This window comes from Rhinolophus hipposideros (genome assembly GCF_964194185.1).
Source record: "Rhinolophus hipposideros genome assembly, chromosome: 12".
Classification (NCBI taxonomy): Eukaryota; Metazoa; Chordata; class Mammalia; order Chiroptera; family Rhinolophidae; genus Rhinolophus; species Rhinolophus hipposideros.
This window is the reverse complement of record NC_138058.1, coordinates 23665448-23688965: the sequence shown is the minus strand read 5'-3', so window position 1 is coordinate 23688965 and position 23518 is coordinate 23665448. Positions and strand designations below refer to the sequence as shown.

The following is a 23518-nucleotide window of genomic DNA, read 5'->3' as shown; positions in this document are numbered from 1 at the left end:
TTTTGTCATGGCTGTTTGGCCTTCAACTTGAACTAGTATCTAGTACAACTCATTTGTAAAGTAAAGACAGTGGCCCTTGTAAAATGTTGTGGTTAAAGCCTTGGGCTTTGTTGAAAGATACACCTGGGTTCTCATCCTGGCTCTCTCTATTACTAGTTCTGTGGCCTTGAGCAAGTTGCTGCATCTCTCTGAGATTGTTTGCTCATCTGAAAAATGGACATAATGATAGTGATAGGGGCATGATGTATGCAACTTACTCTTAAATAGTTCAGCAAAAACAATAATGATCTGTGCATGCATGTATATCTGTATCTAACTATCTAGAGAGATAAAACAAATGAGGCAAAATATTAGCAATTGCTGAATGTAGGTAAAAGGGTATGTAAGTATTCATTTTACTATTCTCACAACTTTTATGAAAATTTGAATAGTTTTTGAAATCAAAAGTTAAAAACTTATCTAGGAGACTTCTGATCTGGCCAAGATGGAATAACAGGTCCAGATTTACCCTCCTGCCTGAAACAACAATATCCGAAAAGATAACAAACAAAATACCCAAGGAAAAACCACATAAATATATGAAACAATGGTTTTTAAGACATGAACATCAGGCAGTGCAGTATAGTGTTTCCAGAGAGGTGAGAAACAAATAAGGTGAGTCCTACAATTGTTCATCTTACTGCCTCGAAAGAGTTTCCAGGCCATAGCACCCTGCTGGACGCTGGTGAACTCTTTGAGTTGAGAAAACAGAGAGGGATGTCCAGAGAGACCAAAAAACCTAGAGTTTGCAGGACAGACTACTGAGGAGGAGAGAGCTGCACAGAGAGAACTCTGGAAATTGGCAGAGGGTTCTTATCAAGAATTTAGCTGAGTACTGATCTGCATAAGTGTGAGGAACCTACCTGAGAAGACTAGAAGTAATAGCACAGGGCTGGGAACAGTGTCTATTCCCATCAGTCAGATTAGAAAACTCCATGATTCATGGAGCACTGGGTTACATACACAGAAGGGCCTTGCCAGAGGCCCAGTTAGAATGGCTATCATCAACAAGACAAATAGTAACAAGTGTTGGAGAGGCTGTGGAGATAAAGGAACCCTCATACACTGTTGGTGGGAATGCAGACTGGTGCAGCCATTATGGAAGGCAGTGTGGAGGTTCCTCAAAATTTACGAATAGAATTACTGTATGATCCAGCAATTCCTCTCCTGGGTATCCAAAAAATCTGAAAACATTTGTACATAAAGACACGTGTGCTCCAGTGTTCGTTGCAGCTTTATTTACGGTGGCCAAGACATGGAAACAACCAAAATGTCCTTCAACAGATGAATGGATAAAGAAGTTGTGGTATATATACACAATGGAATACTATTCAGCAGTTAGAAAAGATGAAATAGGACCATTTGTGACACATGGATGGATCTTGAGAGTATAATGCTAAGCAAAATAAGTCAGACAGAAAAAGCAGAGAACCATATGATTTCACTGATATGTGGTATATAAACAAAAAACAACACAAAGGAACAAGACAAACAAATGAGAAACAAAAACTCATAGACACAGACAATAGTTTAGTGGTTACCAGAGAGTAAGTGGGGAGGGGGTGGTAGGTGAGGGTAAAGGGGATCAAATATATGGTGATGGAAGGAGAACTGACTCTGGGTGGTGAATACACAATGGGATTTATAGACGATGTAATACAGAATTGTACACCTGAAATCTCTGTAACTTTACTAACAATTGTCACCCAAATAAACTTTAATTAAAAAAATAAATAAAGAAGGGCCTTCAGGAGTGGGGATTAAATAGCCCTAGACTGAGCACTTCTCAGGACCTTCCCAAAATATCATAAAAGCAAAGTCTAAAAGGATCAAACTGTTTCCAAATAACTTAATTGGATCCCAGGACTAAACTCAAGAACATGTATAGAATACAAAAATATCGACTACCTAACAAGGTACAGTGTACCACATCTAGCTTCTAATAAATATTTATCAAATGTGCAAAGAAGTAGAAAACATGACCTATATAAAAACAATGTGGCCTCATCCCTGTCAGCAAAGGCCAAGTAAGGAGCTAGACTTTTACCCTCACCAAGCTTCAATGAGGCACCCAATCTTTCCCTGTAGGGGTGGTGTCCCCCAGATTGACTCCCCCTGTGAGGTCAGTGAAGACCATGTTGGGAGCTGGAACTCTCACCTGCACTCAGCAGTCACGAGCTACTTCTCTTGTTACTGGAGTGTCTGTCATGGAGGCCAAATGGGGAACCTGGATTTCCACTCCCATCTGACAGTAATGAGGCAGCAACTCCCTGTTTCTGAGGACATGGGGTCAGAAATAGCCTGCTAAAACAGAAAAGGTAAATAAAGTATAGAGTCGTACAACATAAATTCCAAAATGTCCAGGATATAATAGAAAGTCATTCATCATGTCAAGAACCAAGGAAATCTCCACTTGAATGAGAAAAGACAGGCAACAGATGCCATCATTGAGGTGACACAGATGTAGACAAGAATTTTAAAGAAACTGTTATAGAAATTCTTCAATGAGAAGTTATAAACATGCTTACAACAAATGAAAAACAGAACTCCTCAGCAAAGAAACAGAAGATATAGAAAAGAACCAAATGGAAAATTAGAACTGGTAAAGGACCAAAATTTGAAAAAATAATGACTAAAAATTAACCAAATTTGGGTGGCAGAGGAGGTGGTACAGAAAGTAGATACCTCCTGCAGGGCTCCTAGCTGTGCTGCTTCTGTCTGCTCTGTGGTGGGAAGTGCCTTCCCCACAGGAGATCAATGCAAGACTGAATAAGAATAAGAAAAACAATTTCTTCTTCCTAAGCCATGGCATATCAGTCATACAGAAATACCACTTTGGGAAACAATGTTCAGGAAAGCCTCGATGAGCTCATACAGGCCTCTCTACATATGTGCAGATTCTGTGATGATGGGTAGACTTTTGTATTGAATGATGTTGAATTCGGAGAGGTGACAGAACTTACTAAAGTGGGTAAAGTGAAAATTGTAGCCTGTGATGTTAAAAATACTGGCTCCAGTACTACAGAATGAATAGAAAAATGGCTTTCTAAATGTTTTCATCTGTTATCATTCATCACTTTTTAAAGGAAGCATAGAAGAGACTCGAAATTTATTCCAGGATTGCAAAAATGACTACACTGTGCTATATAAGCTTTCAGAGATTCCAGTAGAAAGAAGCTTGGAATTTAGCTTCTTACATTACCTTTATTGTACAGCATGAAGAAACAGAACTTTAAAAAATGAAAATCAAACGTCATTGCCTTCCTAATAACATTCTTTAATAAACTCATTTTAACACTAAAAATAAAACAAAACCAAATTTGACAAAACACATAAACCTAAAGATTCAAGAAATTAGTGAATCCCAAACAGTATAAATCCAAAGATTATAAATCCCAGACAGTATAAATCCACAGCAAGGCACATGACGATCAACCTTCCGAAAACTAAAATGAAGCAGAAAGAGAAAAATGAAATTGCACATGGGAAACATGAAACTGCAGTTTCTCATAAGAAAACATTGAAGCCAGAAGGAAGTGACAAAAACACGTTTAAGTGCAGAAAGCAAAGAACTGTCAGTCCAGGATTCTGTATTAAAGTGAAAACATTGTTCAGGAATAAAGGGGAAATCAAGACATTCTTAGATGGAAGAAAACGAAGAGAATCCGTGGCCAACAGACCGACCATACCCTAAAAGAATGGCTGAAGGAAGTTGTTGAAACAGAAGAATAAAAGAAATCTTGGAACATCAGAAAAGAAGAAAGAACTATGGATTTAATAAAAATATACCACAGCTGTTCACCATTTGAAAAGATCATCACAATGCTCGAAGACAATCTAAGAAAGCTATTTAAGAATAATATGCTGTGTTTTGAAAAGACCAATACCCATGTTGAATGGTAATGAGCTCGTTCAGGAACCCAGTTAATTGAACCTCCAGGTCAATCCACCCATCTAGGATATTGGCATTTTATATAAACCATTGTTATGATGCTGTAAGTTTTAACTTTTTACAGGTACATGTCTTAATCATCATGAATACCATTTCTGCAGCTATCTTTGGTAAACAGAATGAGTATTTCCACATGTTATGAAAACGCTAAATTGTCGATAGTTTCTCTGGGGCTTTGTGGCTTGCTATGCCTTCTTCAACGATTTCATCATTGTCTAGCCGTATTAAAGTATTACACTTTAGCCTAACGTAATTTTCCAGGCATTTTTAGCCAGTTTTTGCTGCTTTCTGATTTCAAGACAGAAAAGTTAGTTTATAAGCAAACTGAATACAAAATAATGGAGATGCCAATTTGTAGACCTAGTATATTTTATTTATATGCATATATTGCACACTTTCAAGCATTTCATTGTAACAGTCAATTGCACTGTGCAATCCATAGTTTTTGAATTGTTTGGTTCAGTATTTAGCTCTTGAGCAATTTTTTTTTGTTTCCATTTAGAATCCTGTTTTACAAAATATACCATTGACTATATTCCCTATACTGTGCTTTACATTCCGTGACTATATATTTTTAAAATTATAGTTGACAGAATATAGAACGATTTTTTTCCTAGAGCTTGTTTTAATAAATTTGAAGCTTTGAACTTGCTCTTTTCCCCTTATATTTAATTCATTTTATGTTACAAAGCTTTTAAAGCAGAAGCAAACAATTCTTGGATCTAGATTTTTATCTGTGAGCTGTTTAATAACTGTATAAACATTTTATGGTATTCTATGAGGAACTCTTCTTAGTTTTTCATTTGCTCATATTTTCTTAATCAATTTGTGTTTTTGGATAAATGAAAGACAAATATGAACTGTTTTTACAAGACAGTAAATTAAACACACTATTCTTGATAAAAATACTACTCTTGATTTTACCTTGATAAAAAGTCAATAATAAGAAAACAACTTCCCTCCCCCAAAATAGACCAAATACTTGAACAGCTACTTCATCAAAGAAGATATCCATATCTATCTATCTATATATCTATATATATCTAATATATATATATATATATATATATATATATATATATATATATATATCTGTATCTATCTGTCTGTCTGTCTGTCTATCTATCTACATGCAAAGGTTCTCACCATCACTGATTATTAGGGAAATGCAAACTAAACCACATTGAGATATTACTAGTTATCTATTAGAATGGCTAACATTGGAAACACTGACCATACCAAGTGCTGACAAAGAGACCGAGCACCTGAAACTCGCATACACTGCTGGTAGGTATGTAAAATGATACTGCCATTTGGAAACAGTTTGGCAATATCTTAAAAACTTAAACATATACCTACCATGTGATCTAATCATTCTATTCTAGATATTTACCCAAGAGGAGTGAAAGCATATATTCATACAAAGAGTTTAGGTGAATGTTCATAGAAGCTTTCTTTGCAATAGTAAAAACTGGAAACAACCCAAATGTCAGTCAACAGGTGAATGGATAAACAAATCGTGGGATATCTATGCAACGGACTACCAGTCAGCAATGAAAAGGAATGTAGTATTGATACATGCAGCAATGAATGAATCTCAAAACAATAAGTAAAGAATCCAGACAAAAAAGAGTACATATTATAAGTTAACATTTGTATAAAATTCTATAAAATCCAAAGTACTCTATAGTGACAGAAATCAGATCAGTGGTTGCCTAGGCAAGGAGACTGGGACTCAGAGAGAGAGATTACAAAAGGGCAAGAGAAAACTTTGGGGGGTGATAGATATTATCTTTATCTTGATTTTTGGAATGATTTCACAGGTGTATCTATATGTGAAAACTTATCAAATTGTACACTTTAAATATGTGCATTTATTATATATCAATTATATCTCAAAGTTGTTTAAAAAACTTAATCTCTAGGAAGATTATGGGGTATAAGTCAATCACACAATTAGTTTTCTAAGCTTTCTTGTTCTGTGAGGCTCAGATAGGAAAATAAAAGGCGATACATTTTAGTTCAACAGAACAAAAATAATTCTAAGAAGAATTAAAAGTGGGGTAAACTGCTTTTATTTTTCCTATACAGCGAATGTTGAGAGGTAGCCTAACTACTCTGGAAATGTGGGGTTTGTGAATTGTATAAAGAGCTTAACTTTTAGATCCATTCAGGATGTGGAATTCTGGGGGGTCTCAGTATCTTTCTCATCCATAGCACGTTCCCTCCATCATCTCCGTCTTGTTTGTCCTCCCTCCTGAGCACCTTCCTCGGGAAACCCTTCTCTCTCTCTTTACTCTCTAAGTCCTTCTACTTGGTGGGCTTAGGTGTTCTTGGTGCTTCAAATAGCCTTTCTCTGAGTGTTGGACCTTCTGTGTCAGAAGAGATCCTGTGGACCCTGAAAGTTCTGGCATCCCCTTCAGACCTGAGGAATTAGAATCTCTGGGGGTGGGGCCCCAGGAACTGCATTAAAAATATTTTTTTTTAATTGGGAAATATTGGGAAACTTTTTCCAGGACCCATCAGCTCCAAGCCAAGTTGCTGTCCTTCAATCTAGTTGCGGAGGGCGCAGCTCAGCTCCAAGTCCAGTGGCCATTTTTAATCTTAGTTGCAGGGGGCGCAGCCCACCATTGAACCTGCAACATAGTTGTTAAGAGCTCCTGCTCTAACCAACTGAAGCATCCGGCTGCCCCAGGATCTGCATTTTAACAAGCTCCATGCTTCCTCTGCATCTGGAATTGAAAAGCTCTTATTCTATGGCCTCTGAAGTTGCTCAGGACCTCTTTTCAGCATCTCCACCTCCTTCCTCTCCTTTAGTTTTAGTTGTTTAGTTGCTTTTCCTCAAGTGCCGCAGTGGCTTAGAGGTGTTTGATTTTCCACTGTCTTCCACTGCAGACACTCAGTGTGTGATAGGTGGTTTCTAGAGTCTGCCACAGGACCTAATGATTATTTAGAACCACACATGACAGGAAAAATGAGTTTGGAATTCTAAACAACCCTTAAAAGCTTTTTAAGAAAGTGTCGATATACGATGTCAGACAGGTAGTAAATTGGGGGTGGAGGGATTATCATTTTTTGAGGGGTGTAAACGTCTATTACATTATTTTGTATACCTGAAACTAATTTAAAAAAAAAAAAAGAAAGAAAGAAAAAAAGAAAGGGGGGAAAAGAGAGTTTTGAGAAAAGATGCTACAAATGATCTGGGGGCTCCCTTACAGTTGTTTCTAAAATTACTGAAGGTGTTGAGATTTGGAAATGAAATCCCCAAAACAAATTTCCTGTGCCATCAGTCATCAAAGGATCTGGCCCTGGGAGGCTGGTGGGGACAGACAGGGCTATGGGAAGAGAACCGGAGGCTTGAGGATGCATGAGCTGAGAGGAAATGTTTGGCTTTTGGGCCAGGAGCATGTAAGGAGCAGCTGCTCCCTGGGAACTGGGCATTTGGGACTTGTTGAGGGAGAGACAAGGTCTCGGCTGACTGAAGGCTATCGAAACCACTTGTCAGAGGCGTGGGTGCAGTCTGCTGGCAACGCAAGTGCCCGTCTGTCACATGGAAGGCATTGCTGATCTCTGACATCTCTGACATATTCCCTCTTGCCCTGCAGCCAGGGACTAGGGGAGAGAGCAGTCTAGGGCCGGAAGGCCAGGCACAGGCGGGGAAGGAGCCAGAGAAGATGACTCTGGTTTAAAACCCAGCCACTTGAAATGAAAACTAAATCAAAGAGAAGGAATTAAGACAGTTGGGGTAGGAAACATGCACACACGTGCCCCACCTGCTGTTCCACACCAGCACCTCCTATAAGCCCAGGAGCAGCTGCCCTGCCACTCCGGAGAGCCAGGCAGGCGGGCCAGAACGTATAGCCTTCTCTCTCAGTGTTGGACAGAACTGGGTTCAAGTCCTAGTTCTGCTACTTTAGTTACTAGCTGTGTGACATTGGCAAGCCCCAGCTTTCTCCCCAGCCTGGCTCTTTATCAGTAAAACGAGGATGAGTAGACTACCTAGCATGTAGGGTTACTGCAGGACTTGAATGAGCTCATGTGTGTAATATGCTTAGTCTAGTGTGCCTGCCATGGTTGGCATTTGATACATGTTAGTTATTATTATAATATTATTATGAATCAGGAAAGGAAGACCTTCAACGGGATATTTGGCTAAAAATGATCAAATCCATCCTAAGTCTCTTTCTCTGTAGATTGGGGTGGACCTACTATCAAGTGTCTAAAGAAATGTCATGTTGTTTCCTTTCAGTGAGAGGTGTTTCTTTTCTGCATTTCTTTTCTACAGATAGGAAATTGAAAGAACTTTTAGATAACTGACATGTTACACGTAGTCTTGAGCTTCACAGAGTTCACAATGTGTTAGGGAAGAAATAAGTAATTTCATTACTGCAGGGGAGCATTAAAGGGGGGAGTGTGAGGTGCTAGGACTCTGGGAGGAGCACTGAGCTTAACCCAATTTTGGTTCTTGAGATGCTGATGTTGACCCCCCTCCACCCTCTTCTCCAAAAGCAACCTATTAGGCCAGTCTATTAGTAAAGTCATGAAGAAAAGCTTTGTTCTAAAGAAAAGGCTCTAAACGTATTGCTTTTAGTTTTCTTGAAATTTTGAGGTGTCATTTTACGAAGTTGCCATGATTTGAAAAATTTCAGGCACTGAATAGATATTTGGCAAAGGGTACAATAAAATGTGTACTCATCACATTTAGAGGAATTATAAAGGCACCTGTGATGTAGTAAAAAGAGCCCTGGTCTTGGGGAGAGAAGAGCTGGTGTGCACCCTGGTTCCACTTGCTGTATGACATCAGGGAAGTCACTAAACCACTCTGAGCTTCGGTTTCTTCATCTGCAACATGGGGATAAGGACAGCTACCTCCCAAGGATGTGGAAGAATTACATGCAATTGTGCTCAAGATAACTGTAAAACGATAAACAGAAAAAATTGTTTGAGAGTCTAAAAACCAGAATCTTCCAAACAACAGGATGCTAAAAATAGCAGAAACAAAGTCAGGTAGCAAATTGAGTGTTTACTATGTCTAAGCGTAATAAACATATTTCATTTAATTCTCATAAATAACCTGTGAGATAGATACTTTTGTCTTCATTTTATAGATGAGAAACCCAAGTCACAGAGAAGTGAAGTGACTTATCCCACATCCCCCAGACCTGTAAGTGGCAAAGCCTGGAGCCATACCCAGGCATTCTGAGCTCAGAGCACATACTCTTTCTCAGTATATTATACTGCAGGTGCTCACATGCCTTATCTCATTTAAAATGTACAACAATCCTATGAGGACTATACTATCATTTCCATTTAGTAGGTGAGGAAACCAAGGCATAGAAAGAACACGTGACTTTCTCAAGGCCACAAAGTTAAAAAGTTGAAGTCAAGATTGAAACCCAGGCAGCCTGACCATAGGGCCTGTCCTCTTAAGCATCACTCAAACGGGATTGTTCTAAAATTATTTTTAAAATAATCATTCACTTTCACAATCAGGGTATTGAGACGCCTGAAGAGTCATCATGGCTCAGAGTACAGGGCAATGGGGTAACCCACTGGGCTGTGAGTGACCCAGATAATGACCACTGGTGATATCACAGGGGCCATGCTGAGCAATATAGGTAAGGTGGAGTCGACTGTGACAGAAATCACAGTGACATCATGGAGGTGGAACTGGTAATACACCAGTACTGACTTATGTGGATCCGTTACATGCTTTGGTGGTGAACCTCTGTTTTACCTCACCGAATTGTATTTGTGTAAATAGGTATCATCAATCCTTTTCCAAATCCACAACATGGAAAAACAAATCAAAGGGAAACCTCCACAGGATGTGTAGAGGCTAGATCAAGTCTTTTGCCAATTGCTGTGCTCTTTGGAATTAATATATTTAAACATCAGTGATTCCAGCAATTCCACTAATCTGAAATACACTACCTTGTCCTGAAATCCTTCCAGCCAACTACAGTTGGCTCGATTTCCCCTTTCACCTGCAGGTGGCAGCACGAGCGCCAATCCCAGTCTGGAGAGGGTGCTCAGGGCTGTGAGTCCCGAGAGAGTAACTTGGAGATAGAAGATGAGAACCGAGGTAGATAAAGAAATAAGATCCCATGAATTCCGACTTCGGATAAAACACGTCATTCATTGAACCCCCTCCAGTCTCCTGAACTTGAAACTCCCCGTGAGCAGGCCTCGTGGGCCCTGGAGACCTGCAGTACAGGGCGGGCCCAGAGCTGGGCAGGTACTGCATTCTCTGCCTGGCAGTCACTGAAGGCTTTGCCAGGGGGTGGGCAGGGAGGGGCCTGAGCAATATCCCGTGCGGTTATCAGTCCCTTGGCGCCCATACTGCAGCACCAGGCTGGCCCTTCGCGTTTCATAAGCCCTTACATAACTGCATCCACTGCCACGGAAGATCTGTGCACGGTCAGCTGCTCTTCCACGTGCTCTACCCCCAGGGGACAGGGTGGGCTGCTGCAGGCTCCACAGCTGACTGCCGGCTACTGCAGGCCACCAGAGAAGCAAAGGAATCAACCCGGGCTCTGCCATCATATCCAGACAGCAGGCATTTTCTTTAGACCAGACAGGATGGTGGTTTTGTCCCCACTTTTCCAGTGCAGGGACCTGTCCCCAATCTCTTTCCCTGCCTTCTCCCCTCAAATGAATACTAATCCCATAAACCAAAAGTTTAGAGACTAAATGTGGCCTTCAACTGTATAATATTAATATATAACAGTGCCATTTTAAGCATGTGGACTGCTTTTGGGAGCAGTTTCTTTCTAGGATTCCCTAAATTACATCTCATATCTCACAGTCAGCTCATGCCTTACTTAAGGCCATATGTGGCTGAGAGGGAAGTCCAACTTCCTGGCAAGCCTCCTTCTCTTACATTTTATAATAGCATGGAAATGTGACCTTATTAATCAGAATAGCATCTTAGAGCCTCAAAATAGAAAAAAACAAAACTCAGAAACTTTTTAAACAATAGCTGATCCTCTCAGAATTATAGGTGCTTTTATTCAGCTACAGGTTTAGGAGACATCCATTACTCACCTGTATCTGACAAGTAAATGTTAATCCCTGGTGTTTATAATTATGATAATTATTACCTGTGAGCAGTGTAGCTGGCGTCCCTTATCAACTACTGGTATTCCAACACAAAGATTCATTAACTTTGTAGGAGGCACATTCCTATTAGTTTATCTGCCCCCCTCCTATGAAAACATATAATTATTCTGCTGTAAAATTACTCCTCTCTTTACTTTCCCTACCTAAATTTGTCTGCCTTTCAGTGAACTCAACCTTTTAGTGAAGATTTCTGCCTCCGCTCCTCCCCTCCTTACCTTCTAACGCCTCCAGACTCCTCTCTAGCTTGACTGTGCAGGAAACTGTCTGGATTATACATTATGAAATTTGATTATAGATGATTAAACGTATTGTTTAATAATTGCCTCGCCTTGGTCTCAATTTTTTTTCCTGAAAGTATAATCTTCTGAATTGGGCTGTAAACATCGAGAGGGCAAGGCCCATATTCATTAATACTAGGCTTAATAAGGTGTATTAATAAGATTAAGAGTCTACTTAATAAATATTTGTTTAATAGAGAGGTATCAAGATGAAATTTTTTGTTGAGAAACAGGAAATGTCATCCTCTTAATCTTTTGATTAAAGTTTACCAACTTGCAACTCTGTGACAGAGCCTACACTGGGCTGCATAGAGGATATTAAATCTAAGGAATACACAGCCCTACTTAGTAGGGAAGTAAAGCATTAGCACAACTCACCACAAGGCAGCGTAAATGACTCAGGAGTGTTGTAAGCAAAGAGCCCTACAGCTCAGAGGGTCAAGGAGAGAGCTCTTGTGGCTGGTGGTTGAGGAAACGTTCAGAGAAACTGCAGAGCCTTTTGAGTACGGGAGGGATTTCAGAAAGTGAAGGTGACCAGTGAAACATGCAGGCAGAGGGAATGGTATGAGAAAAAGTAGGGGGATGGGAAATAAATCTTAAAACTTGTATGGGGAAACCAAGCAACTCAGTTTGATTGCAGTGATGTAATAAAAGTAACAATAGTTGATATTTATTGAGAACCTACTGTATGCCTGGTATGATGCTTTATGTACTTTATCTCATCTTATTCTCTGAACAACACATGAGGAAGATATTCCCATTTTATGGATGGGGAAGCAGAGGCTCAGATAATTTGCCCAGGACCATAGCACTAGGCTGCGGTCTGACTCTGGAGCCATACTGTTCCCCCTCCAAGATGTGTGTGGGAGAAAGTGAGAAATAAGATTGGGGAGGTTGTTTGGCAGGTCATATAAATTGGGCCTCAAATGTCAGAACTCAATTTGGTGGGTAATGGGGAGCTGCAGAAGATTATTGAACAGGTAAGTCACCAAATTAACGTCAATCTTTAGAAAGAATAATATGGTGGTTGGAGTTAAGATGGATTGGAGGGAACAGAAACAAAGGACGAAAGATCAAGTAGGAGGTGAATACAAGTGGGAGATAAAAATTCAAAGTCTGAGTGGAGCAGTGAGAGTGGAACATAAGACATTGTTGTGGGAGACATTTCAGGTGTAGATTCTATAGGGCTTGGTGACTTGGTGAAGTGGAGGGTGAAGGAGAGAGTGGACAACGATTCTAAGGCATCAGGCTGAAGCATTAGGACATGGCAGCAACATGGGCATGTGCAACGGGGCAGGCAGAGCTGGTTAAAGACGGCTCCCTTTTCTTGACGAGGAGTGTTGGTGGGACTATACTGGACTATATTTGGGTGGTCACATACAATGGACAGGGGAGTGGCTGGTTTGGAAGACTGGAATGAGGTTAGGGCTGAGATTATAGATTTAGGAATCCTTCACAGTGAAGCCAGGAGAGAAAGAGGCCAGCCAGAGTGGAAAGAGGAGAAAAGAGGATGGGAAGAGGGGCCTAGATAGAACCTTGGGCAGGAACTGGAGGAAGAGAAACCATAGAATGATGACTAGTCAAGAGAAGGGAGAGCTGGAGAGGAAATCACAGAAGCGAATGGAGGAAATTTTGAAGAGAAGATGGTCGATAGCATCAAGTACTGAGGACAAAGAGGAAGAGGACTGAAGTGCTTTAACAACTAAGGGGTCACTGGATCTAACACTGGAGGATGAGATAAATACATTATGGTGCCTGTCTATGGTAGAATATTCCACAGACATTAAAAACTAGCTTTTCTAAGAATATTTGAAGAGTTTTTAAAAATTAACGTTTATTAGGGTGACAATTGTTAGTAAAATTACATAGTTTCAGGTGTACAAGTCTGTATCACATCATCTATAAATCCCATTGTGTGTTCACCACCCAGAGTCAGTTCTCCTTCCATCACCATATATTTGATCCCCATTACCCTCATCTCCCACCTCCCACCCCCTTACCCTCTGGTAACTACTAAACTATTGTCTGTGTCTATGAGTTTTTGTTTCTCATTTGTTTGTCTTGTTCTTTTGTTGTTTTGGGTTTATATACCATATATCAGTGAAATCATAGGGTTCTCTGCTTTTTCTGTCTGACTTATTTCACTTAGCATTATACTCTCAAGATCCATCCATGTTGTCACAAATGGTCATATTTCATCTTTTCTTACTGCCCAATAGTATTCCATTGTGTATATATACCACAACTTCTTTATCTATTCATCTGTCGAAGGACATTTTGGTTGTTTCCATGTCTTGGCCACTGTAAACAAAGCTGCAGTGAACATTGGAGCACACGTGTCTTTATGTATAAATGTTTTCAGATTTTTGGGGTAGATACCCAAGAGAGGGATTGCTGGGTCATATGGTAATTCTATTCGTAATTTCTTGAGGAACCTCCACACTGCCTTCCATAGCGGCTGCACCAGTCTGCATTCCCACCAACAGTGTATGAGGGTTCCTTTTTCTCCACAGCCTCTCCAACACTTGTCGCTATTTGTCTTGTTGATGATAGCCATTCTGACTGGGGTGAGGTGATATCTCATTGTGGTTTTTATTTGGATTTCTCTGATGATTAGTGATGTTGAGCATTTTTTCATATGTCTATTTGCCATTTGTAAGTCCTCTTTGGAGAACTGTCTCTTCAGGTTCTCCGTCCATTTTTCAATTGGGTTGTTTGTTTTTTTGTTGTTGAGTTTCATGAGTTCCTTGTATATTTTGGACATTAGCCCCTTATCGGAGGCACTGTTTGCAAAAATCTTCTCCCATTCAGTTGGTTGCCTCTTTATTTTGTCAATGGTTTCCTTTGCTGTGCAGAAGCTTTTATGTCTCATATAGTCCCATTCATTTATTTTAGCTTTTACTTCCATTGCCTTTGCAGTCAAATTCACAAAATGCTCTTTGAACCCAAGGTCCATAAGTTTAGTACCTATGATATTTAAAGATTTGACCAAGTGCTTATAATATAATGTTAAGTGATAAATAAATAAATAATAAATAGAATAAGAGTGAGAGAGAGAATACAAACTACATTTGTATAACATGATCCCAAATTTATTTAGTATGCTCATCCTTTTATCATGAACACAATATTAAACGTGTACTGGAGTGTTTTCCTTTTTTTTTGCCAGGCTTTCTTGCTCTTGTTGAGCTAAGCAAAGTTATAAGCAAAGCTGAGAATTGGAAGGAGATTCGAAAGGCTGGATTGCTTGATATCGAAAAGGGCTTGGAGCTGCTTGTATGAAGAATCAGGGAAGGTCAGAAAGAGAGCAGGAAGGGGTATCACTTTGAAGCAGTCATATCATCTATAAATATTTCAATAGGGATCGCTAAAATAAATGTTCTTTAAACATAAACACAGTACCATTATCACACTTAGACACTACCAATAATTTCTTAGATTACCAAATATTCAGAGTTCATGGTTTTCCCCCCCTAGTTTGTTTAAATTGGAATCCAAAGTCCAATTGGTTGCTTAGCTCAGGTATTTTTTTGAAACTACAGATTCCCGCTTCATTTCTTCTATCGTTTCTTGAATTTTTATTTTTTTCCTGGAGAAATTTACAGTATTGATTTTGCTGATGATATCCCCATGGTGGTGTTATTTAATATGTTCTGCCTTTTGTATTTTCTTTTTCTCATATCTTTCCACATTTTCCAAGTTTTCTACCAATCCCTCCTTACTTTTATATTCAGAATTGAAGGAGTTAAAAAAAATGTTCTTTAAGATGGATTTAGTAAAGTTTCCTTAAAAGGATGGATTTAGAAATTAGACATTGGGGAAACAATGATGAAATTCTGAGGAAGTCAATAGTTTGCTAATAGTATTGTGTCAACATTAATTTCTTGGTTTTCATAAATGTATTATGTTATATAAGATGTTAACATTTGGAGAAACTGGATAAAGGGTATATGGGAATTTTCCCACAACTTTTGCAACTTTTTTATAAGTCTGAATTTATTTCAAAATAACAAAGTGAAAAAGTCGAAAGAGGAATTTCAGTAGAATGACAGAGATTGAAGCTAGATTGTAAGGAGTTAAGAAATAAAAGGGAGAAAGGGAAGAACTTGTTGGCAACATCTGGCCATTAAAAAAATGTAAAGAGATTAGGAAGCAGATCAAGGAAGTAGCAAGATTTCAACAGTTTTTAAAATTTTGTTTTTAAGACCAGAAGACACCTTATCTTGCAGGCAAGAAAGCCAGATGAGTTTGAAGATATAAAAAGTAAGTAAGATTATTTGCGTGTGTTTAAAATTTTCTGTAATAAAAGTTTTTTTAAGCAAGTGAGATAATTGATGTTATAATGAAGGGTAGGACCCAGAGCAGAGATGGGTTTGCCTGGACTAGGAAATAAAACATCACTTTTTCCTCTGAAATAGGAGGAACCCAGAAGAGGATAGATGTAGACAAAGAGAAATTCTAAGATGGAAAGAAACAGAGTTGAGGTAGTGTATGCCCAAATATTTTTTTTACTTCACAGGAAAATGAAAATGACATTCTCAGATGAAAGTGAGAGACATAGGGATGAAACTGGAGACTTGTGGAGCCTAGAAAATTCTTTGCAAGGGCTGGGAGGGAAACAACAGGAAGCCAACTCCAGATGGATAACAATGGGAGCAGAGAGGGCCCAGACGTGGCTGGGGAGTGGGAATACTGAGCAGGCCCTGTGGTACAGTTGTGATACTTTCTCTAGTAAAACTTGGCAGCCCTGCAGTGAGCAGATGGCGGTGACCTAGAGTGAGGGTTGGTGTTGGGAGCATTGGCAGGTAAAAGGACTAAGGGGGCCAAGGATGTTAGCAAGGGCAACACTGAATGGCTGGAAGCCAAGAGCTCTGTGGTAGACTTGCCTGTCCCTAGTCCCATGGGGTTACATCAATCATCAAGCTATTGACCTTGATATATATAGTCCTTGGAAATTCTTTGTGTAGCCAAGAGGGATAATTATTTCAGCAAAGCCGACATTCACAAAATGACAGGGCCAGGGTTTACCTTTTATGTAGGTTGTTCCACCTCTTGCAGCTCTTTTCTCTCCAAATGAGCCATTGGCAGGATGTTAACGGCTCCACAGAGATGAGTCTCTCTTCTCCTCTGGCTTTACCCACAGTCTGAGATTCTTGGCACTGATTACTTTTTAGGTGGGGAGAATGGACATTTTTATCCAGCAATTTCCAATCACTAGAGCTGGTTCTTTGATTTCTCAGGTGGGTTCTGGGAACAAACTGATCAATGACCTAGAAAAGCCACCCTCCCCCCACACTACTCCCGTAGAACGACATCCAATGCTTCAGGTTGGAAACACATGCCTCACTCTGCAACCACTGCTTCCAGCTTTCTCAGGAGGGTGGCTTTGGGGAATCATTGCTCATGAGAAGGTGAAGAAGACTTAACTTGAAATCCAGGAATGTTTTTCCAAAAAGATGGTGTCATAGGGCTGCCATAACAAAGGACCACAGACTGAGTAGCTTAAAAAACAGAAATTTATTGTCTCACAGTTCCAGAGGCCAGAGGTCTAAGATCAATGTGTCAGCAAGGTTGGTTCCTTCTGAGGGTGGTGAGGGAAGGAACTGTTCCAGGACTCTGTCCTTGGTCTGTAGATGGCCATCTTCTCCCTATTTCTCTTCACATCATTGTCTGTCTGTGTGTGAGTCTGTCAGTGTCCAAATTTCCTCTTTTTGTGAGGACACCAGTCAGATTAGGGCCCACCCTAACAACCTCATCCTAACTTAACTAATTATATCTACAATGACCCTATTTCCGAATAAGGTCACAATATGAGGTATGGGGGTTAGGACTTCAACATATAAATTTGAGGGAGGGGGGCACATAATTCAAGCCATAGCAGATGGATTGGCAAAGTCTCTTCTTTCTCACTATCTAATCACTTCCCTCCTGACCGTCTGCTGGGGTAGTGAAATTGCTTCCCACGGGTCCTTATCTCTTGTCCCTCAACATTCCTTTTTCTAAAATTCTTAGTTTTATCATGATTTCTGATAACAGACCATCCATGGTTCATTGCCTAAAGAAGTGGTTCCAAAAGTTTCCAGTTTGTCAGTCATGTGGCAAGTTTAAAGCAATCTAGGTTCCTGGGCTCTACTCTCTGACATTCTGATTTATAAGATCTGGCATTTTTTAAAGCTCTCCAGATGCTTTTAATGATCAGATCCACTGATTTAGAGAAGAGACTCAAATTTCCCACAATCTGGCCCAAGTTTACTCTCCAACTTCATCATTATCTAGAATCCTCTGTTTACTTACCAGGTGCTGCTACAATCCTGCCCCAGTATATCTTCAACTGGGACCACCTGAGGAGGCATTCCCATCCCCAACCCCCACTTCTCCAGTCGGCTTTAGTTCTTCTCAAGTTCAACCTTTTCTTAGAAGTCTCCCTACAACTCTGTCCCATTGTCACCTCCCCTTTCTTGACCTTCTGTAGCTTCCTGTCTGTGTTACTCACTAGGCTGTGAGCTTCACCTTGTGATGTTTCACAGATCACAAAAGGGCCGAGAGGGCCTTGGAGACCACATGTGTCTCAAAGGCGTTCAGAGTTCAGAGGAGGAAACTGAGACCCCTAGATGATATGCTCAGGGACACACAGTGGCAAAGCCAGGAAATGGTTCAGGGTGTGACTCCAAACGAGAGGACTGAATAAAACCCTTAGACTTCATATCCCTTTCCCCACCCCATGAGCAACCGGGAGATTGATCATCCTCTTTGGGCAGGGGACTGAAGCAGATGTACTCTATGCAGACACTGAGCTGAAGAAGCTTTGGAGATGAGGACACAGGGTACAGCATTGGGTAGAGCAGTGCAGAGTGCCATATTGAAAAGTGTGGGACTTAGTGAAAGTCCACACGCCACACAGGCTCCCCTCCCCAGCACACTATCATCAGAAATACCTAAAACAAAAAACAGAATTACTTACACCTAGAGAAACTGACCAGTCTAAGAGGAAATACTGACCGAAAGGATTTATCAAATAAATGGCTAGTTTTCAACAAGCCCCACCCATGCACACTGAACTGTCAATCACCCTTTTGGTTCTCACTTTTATATATGAGTAAATAGTTGTGATCACTAGAGACCAAAACAAACAAACAAATAAATGAAGAACACAGGAAATAAAGAAATTTTAAAATCGAGAGAGGAGTACAGAAAAAGAAAAATAGTTTACATATAAAGGACTAGGAGTAGGAATACCATGGGACTTTTGAATAGCAACTTGGAAATTAGAAGGCAATGGAACGATACCTTCAATATTCTGAGGAAAATAATTCTCAACTTAGGTTTTCTTTCCCAGACAAACTATCCATCAAGTCGGGGAGTAGGCCACTTCAGATATGCAAAATGCTTATCTTCTATGCATACTTTCTCAGGAAGATACTGCAGAATGTGAGCCATAAATATGATGAAACCGAAAAAGAGGAAGCCTGAAATTCAAGAAATAGAGGATTCAACATAAGAGAGAAGACATCTAGGATGATGATGTTCTGGAAGTTCCAGAACAACAACTACGCAACAGGCCTTAAGAAGAAACAACCAGCCTGGAGCAGAAGGGTACAAGGGCTCTAGGAGGAAGGAAAATAAAAGAACTGATGGATCATTTCATGCATTTGACTGTGTGGAAAATTGTATTGAAAGGCTGTTACAGAATGTGGGAAGACTTAACTACAGGAATAAATAAACGAAACAGATGAAACACAAGATAGGAGGACAGAAGACTGCAAGAAAAGATGGAGCCAAGAGAAGAACTGCGCTGATACACTCTTGATGTGTTTGTGTTGAGACGAGTTTTATAGTTCTATGAGAGAATTTGGGGGATGAAATTGAGACATAGAAAGATAAGGCGATTATTAAATTCAGGAAAAACAAAAAGCTGTACAAGAAATGCTACCATGGCATATGACATGACTCAGCTGTGAACAGTATTATATATTAACAATAACATAATAAATATAGATTTAACCAAAAATTGAAATATAACTATATTGCAAAGATTAGCATAGGCTAAAGGTATGTGCACATGTGTTTGTGTATGAGCCAGGTATTACACAATTGTGTCTCAGCTTCAAACCCACCCTTTACTTTGTGATTCTGGGGAGGAAACTCCACAAACTGAAAGTCTCCCTTGCTAGCTGGTTCCATGTTAGGCTCTGTAAATAGTGGAATTAGAAGGGATTGTGGAGTGGTGGAGGAAAGAACTTACGCCTTCCTGTCTGTTCCTTCTCTCTCAATGTTCATTCATTCATTTATTCAATTATTCAACAAAGACTTATTGAGTGACTATTATTGTGTGCCACACACTGTTCTAGGTGTTCAGATTCATCAGTGACAATATCTCCGCTTCAGTAGAGTTTACCTGCCAGTAGAGAAAGAGAGGTAATAAACAGTGTACCTAATAAATAAATTACATAGTGTTGCAAAGAAAAAGAAAGAACAAAGCAGAGTAAGAGTGATTGGGAGCGCATGGGTGAGAAGTAGTAACATTTAAAAAAGGGTAGTCAGGGTAGACATCTTTAGGAAGAAGATATTTGAGCCAAGACTTGGCCTTAAAATGAGAGTAGGCCTGGCATGCTCAAGGAACAGTGCAGGGGCCAGTGTGGTTGGCCTGAAGGCAGAGAGGGTGAAAGGAGTGAGAAAGCTGAAATTGTTTGCCTTTGGAAGGAGGGAACTCGAGGTAAGGAGGGTTTGTGCAGAACACTGCTTTTCTGTTATAAGTCATATCTGGTCATTTCATTTTTTAAACCATGAACATGTGTGACTTTTATAAAAATAAAAATAAAAATTTAAAATGATCAATCACAAAATGCCATGTGGAATCCTGAACTAAATCCTGGAACAGAAAAAGGACATGAGTGGAAAAGCTGGTGAAATTTGAATAAAGTCTAATTAATCATAATGTGCTAATATTGTTTACTTTGTTTGGACAAATATACCATGTAATGTAAGATGTTAACATTAGGGGAAGCTGGGTGAGAGATATACGTACTTCTCTGTATTATCTTTGCAAGTTTTCTATAAATCTAAGATTATTCTAAAATAAAAAGTTCCTTAAAAAAAAAAAAAGCCTTTGAAATGAACAGAACACTGAATCAAGTGGTAAGATGGTGCCCTTTCCCTTCCCCCTACCGCACCCTGTTGTGGGTTTGAGCAGTTGGTTATTTTTCTGGTAGAAAGACGATGTGACTTGCCCACGGACCTGGGTTGATCCCCAGAAGGAACTTGAAAAGGCCAAAAGGGAAGACTTTATGGATCACATCTACGGAGCATCCAGCTCCAGGACCCTTAGTGGATGACATTCAGAAGCTGAAAAGCAGAAAGCAGGATAGAGGCATTTACGTGGAAAAAACATGAATGTGCAATTCCCTTATGTTTTTTTAAAAAGCAAAGTACCAAAACTATCTTCACGGGATTTCACTTCTTGCTTATTCTCCATCTCCAGTGAGCTGTAAAGTTAATGGAGTAGCTTCAAAGTAGAAGTAATTCCATACCCTTGATTCAGTGACTTTTTCCTCACTTTAAAGCTTCCTAAAACTTTTTGGTGGGTGCCTGTCTAGGTGGTTCTCTCACTGATGCTAAAATACATGTGTGCTTTTATAGTCTTTAGTATAGGAGTTACTAGAAAGTTGTTTTAAAAAAAATTTAGATAATATTTAAATGTAAACAAAAATAAAAACAAAAAAGCTTAATCTTTGGTGCCAATGCTCTGAGACTATTAGTCTTCTACCCCTCTCCTTGCGGAGCCTTTTTCTAGTATTGAGGAAATCCTTTTCTGTTCATGCTTCTTCCATATATTCTGCTTCTACCCACCACCCCCTCCTCTCTCTGGTGCTTATACTTTTGGAAATAAAGGTCAGAAAGGAAAGTATTTTTCATGCTATTTTTGTTTTCTGTCCTACCATATACCTCCCTTGAGGTAGAACAGGCCACCCCTCTAAGTTGGGGTGAAATGAAAAGGAAAAGAGAAAATCAGAGGGAAAACAAAAAGGACATTTCAACATATTATCCAGCCACATTTCGTCCACTTTTCTGCCTTCCCGGAGTCCGCATGGTGTATTTTCTGGGATTGTGGGCAGGTAAGTGGTGATAAACAATCAGCACTCAGAAGTTAATTTTGATTTTATTTGTTTTCTCCATACCTTCTTTAAAAAAGTACATAAGAGGTAAATATTTATTGCTGAAAAACAAAAGAACAGGTAGACAAAATATTAAAATTCATTAAAATTCACTTGTAATTTCAGAAATAATCACCCTAGTCCAACATACCACCAACCACTCAATGCAAGGAAGCAGAAACAGAAGCAAGAGCAGAAGCATTGAAGCTGTGAACTTCCAGAAGCTTCTGAGACTCAGTGGCTGCCCTTCTTATGGCTTGGTGGCCATGTTTTGCCCATGGCTGGTTGTCACTGTCACACTAATCTTCTATATTGGTAGCACCCTTTTGGTTGCAAGTGATGGAAACCTAACTTGAATTTGTTTATACAAAAAGAAATAGAAAACAAGATGTCTGCTCAGATCTTATAAGTTTGAATACCAGCTCTATGTGGTCTTTAGTATGCTATAATCTCTTAAAATCTCACCTGGAAGATGATACCCATCTTTTCATGGGGTTGTCACAGGGATTGAAAGAAATAAGGCCTGTGTTCGGCACATGGTAACCACTCCATAAACAATAGCTACTGTCAGCAGGGACGGAGCCTGGTCTTCCAAGGAGTGGGGAAAGTTGTGTTGCTAGCATGTTATTACTGGAGGAAGTTGGAAGGTAGGAAACAAGGCAGGAGCTTTTCTTCTCACATGTACACCCCTAAAAGGTCCACCGTAACCTGCTGCAAGGACTGCTGGTGTAGACAGCTGGGCTTCTGACCTCTCCCTCCACCAGGAGCTCCTGAGGGGGCTCTTTCTTGACTAACAGGCAGGCTGCTGTAGCGAGTCCAGGAGAACTCCAAACATCATCATTCATGAAGGGAGATTTTTGTCACAGGTTATCTGGGGGAGCTGACAGCTTTGCAATTTGAGATGGTGGTTTCAGACCTGTGGATGCGGACAATTATATGAAACACCTCTGAGAGTTTAGGGCTGCACCTTCTACTGAGTTTCCACTCACATGTGTTTACGTCCTGTGTCTATCTTTTTGTCTTTTTGGGTCAAATCAAATCAATTTTGGGGGGTATTTAATTTTTGGGGGGTCTAGTTAATAAAATACGTAATGAAAAACCAACCAAATTCTGATAAAAAATGGTAACGTTAATCTCTGCTTCCTAGATCTTCAACTCTTCCTAGTGAACATTCAAAGGTTCTTAACAAAATAGTCATTGAAACACCTGGAACGTAATGCGCTCTAGTCTGCAGAGCCAAGTCAACGTCAATGTCTCCACCAGAACTTGTGACGAACTAACATATATAAATAATCAGATCTGGCTTGAGATGGCCTTGGATGAAAACAGGCTCAAAAGGGACATGCTGTCTTTGAAGTCCCAGGTTCAGGTTGGTGAGGCCAAAGGGGATTTCTCTTCCTGGGCACTAGGCCTGTAGTTCAGGTAAAGGTGCAACTCGTGTCAATCGTGGGCTTGTGATCCAAGCAGACAGGTTTTTCCTAAGTATGGGTAACTGAGTCACAAACTATAGCACCCCACCCAGCCCGTTTGTTTTTCTCTTACCAAAATAAAACTCACCATTAAAACTGAACAGCAATTAAACAATTTTTAATCTTCACCCTACATACAAGGCAACGTGCAATTTAGAGCAAGATATAAAGAGATAGACACATCTCTTATTTTTTCCCCCACCAATCTGCTTCCATAGCTGGGAATCTTTGTTTAATCTGTCTCCAGGTCTTTCATTGTGTTTGAGAAAAACACTCACTCTGCATCTTCTGTGGCTTCTCCATGTCCCAGTTCCAACTTCAGGAACCCTGTTAAGTGTCATCCAAGTTGTAACCTGAAGCCTCTGGGAGGCCCAGGCTTTCTCTGTGTGAGACAGTTATCAGTCCTCATTATCAAACCACTCATTTCCCCTTTGTTGCTCTGTGTAATAGAGAAAGCTTCCTGCTCCTGGTGACTTGGCAAAACACTGAATAAGAGAGAGAGATTAT

The 23518-nt window shown here is 39.9% G+C and overlaps 1 long non-coding RNA gene across 1 annotated transcript in view; it reads left to right on the top strand.

Moving 5' to 3' along the window:
• The window catches only part of LOC308505933, a 30906-nt gene extending 10426 nt beyond the window's left edge, over positions 1 to 20480 (top strand). The window contains exons 2-3 of the long non-coding RNA XR_013994643.1: positions 15597 to 15654; positions 18804 to 20480. This is a non-coding gene — a long non-coding RNA (uncharacterized lncRNA). The remainder of the gene's footprint in view (positions 1 to 15596; positions 15655 to 18803) is intronic.
• Positions 20481 to 23518: the final 3038 nt, after the last annotated feature.